Source organism: Pteropus vampyrus, unplaced genomic scaffold, assembly GCF_000151845.1.
Source record: "Pteropus vampyrus isolate Shadow unplaced genomic scaffold, Pvam_2.0 Scaffold309, whole genome shotgun sequence".
NCBI lineage: Eukaryota > Metazoa > Chordata > Mammalia > Chiroptera > Pteropodidae > Pteropus > Pteropus vampyrus.
In genome coordinates this window covers 534,302-536,900 of record NW_011889090.1, presented here as the reverse complement: position 1 = coordinate 536,900, position 2,599 = coordinate 534,302, and positions in this window count along the sequence as shown.

Below are 2,599 nucleotides of genomic sequence, written 5' to 3'. Positions count from 1 at the left end.
GGGCAGACAGCTGCACATGGCCAGGGGCAAAGGGGCAGAACAGGCAGGACCAAAGGCCAGACTGGCCACCAGGAGGCCAGGCCAGGTTTCCTCCGGGCAGTCTGGGGCTATTCTGAGATTCCTCGGGGAAATCTGACGTCTCTTCCACTCAGAACCACAAAGCTGGCTCCCGAGGGAGCTGCGTGCCAGGCTGTTCAGTGAGGAGACGCCACAGCCGCACACACCCGCATACTGTGCTCAGTCCTGAGACGCAGGCACCACCACCCCCCGCCCCGGGGCAGCGCTCCCTCCCAACCCCTCGGCACAGTTCGTCTGCCCCACCCCAGGCAGGGAGCATAAGACCCACTGAGGGGCTCATCTCATCCCTCCAGCTCCCAGAGTCTCACACACACGCAGACACACACGCACCTGCCCCGCCCCCCACGACAGCCTGATGAATCTGAGCAGGTGACGTATACCATGTCCCCTGCCAGCACGGCTGGTTCCAGCCTCCAGAATATCTGAAGCCTTGGGGACGCTTCCCACTGAGGCCCCAGCCAGCTGCTGAGGCCACAAGATTTGTGCTGACAGGGACAAGATGGCTCCAGCAGGCACCAGGCCAGCGGGCCCAGAAGAGGCTGGAGGCGAAGCCAGCTCTGGGTCCCCCACCTTCATCCTGACGGCTCCACGGCCCTAGCTCTGGGCTCTCTGATGGTGACAAAAGACTTCCCACCCCTCCCCTTGAAAATCCCAAACAACAGGAATAGGAGTCAGAAGTACAACACCACTTCACGAAACTCCTCCCATCCGGAAGCCCAAACCACAATAGGTGAGGAAGCCCGCAGAGCGGATGACAGATGCGGGGAGGGGGACGGGGGGCGGGGGGAGCCCAGTGTCAGCCTGAGGAGAGAGAAGATCAGACGGTTAATTTCATGTCACTTTCACTAGGCTGTGGCACCAGATTAAAACAATGGGCAGAGGATTCAAACAGATGTTTCTCCAAAGAAGACATACGATGGCCAATAAACACCTGAAAAGATGCTCGGCATCACTGATCGTTAGGAAAATACAAATCGAAACCACAGTGAGATATCACTTAATACCAACGAGGACGGCTGCTGCCAAAACACACACCACACACACACACACACACACACACACACAGGAAACACGGGCTGCTGAGGACACGGAGCGTGGAAACCCTGGTGCACTGTTGGTGGGAAGGTAAAATGGTGCAGCTGCTGTGGAAAAAGCATGGAGTTTCCTCCAAAAATAGAAGTACCATACGCCCCGGCAATCCTGTTTCTGAGTGTACACCCCGAAGAACTGAAAGCAGAGATCTAAACACTATTTGCACACGCACGTTCACAGCAGCGTTATTCACAATAGCTGAAGAGTAGAAACGATCCGAATGTCCACCCAGGGACAGATGGATAAACAAAACCTGTTCTGCCCGTATGCGATGGTTAATATTATGTGTCAACGTGACTGGGCCATGGGGTGTCCAGTCCCCGGACGGCTGGGGAACATTTCTGGGTGTCTCCGGAAGGGGTTAGCATTTGAGTCTGCCGGCTGAGTGAGGAAGGTGGCCTCATCGTCACAGGCGGTTGTCATCCGGTGCCTGAACAGAACAAGGAGGCAGAGGGAGGGACGACTTGCCCTCTGCCCGAGCTGGGACTGCCACCCTTCCTGCCCTCGGGCATCTGCGCCCTGGTCCTCAGACTTCGCAGTGGCATTGACTGACAGCACGAGCCCTCTCAAGTCTCCAGCTCGCAGGCCGCAGACCCTGGGACGTCTTGGCCTCCGTCATCACGTGAGCAAATTCCGCACAGTAAAAAAATAGATGTGCAATTGCTTCCTTTTCGGTGGAGAACCCTATTATACCATCCAGTGGAATTCTTGTTACCCAACCTTAAAAAAGAAAGATATTCTGATACCTGCTACGACCTGGATGGGACCGGAGGAGACTGTGCTCTGTGACGGTTAATAAGCCAGACACAAAAGCCAGAGACTGTACGAATCCAGTCGCGGGCGGTCCCTGGAGGAGTCGGATCCACAGGGACAGAAAACAGGAGGGTGCTGGGGGTAGGCGGACGAGGATGGGGAGTATCCAATGAAGACAGAGTTCCACTTTGAGAAGTTCTGGACACGATGGTGGTGATGGCTGTACGATACTGTAAATGTACTTAATGTCACCGAATTTTACACTTAAAAATGGTTAAGATGATAAATTTTACGTCATGTATATTTTAACAGCACACACGCACACACGCACACGCACACACGCGCGCACACACAAACGTAAATACCCATGAGTCCATATTGGTAAAAGTGACCGAAGAAATAAATAAAGGGAGAGAAGACTCAAATCTCCATTCCATGTGATGTATGTAGTCTACTCTCAAGTGGGCGGGGAGTACCAACGTCCTCCCAGAGAGCGGAGTATGGGAAAGAAGAGTACTGACTGTGGCAGGCGACAAAGGTCGACATCGCAGTGAGGAGTCGTGTTGACAGCAGGCCCCCCTAATAGGGTGTGATGGGAAGGAGACTGTAGCCCTGTGCTCTTCCCCAAACCCATGAGCCCTGTCTAACCATCAGGAAACCCCACACAAGTCTCAAC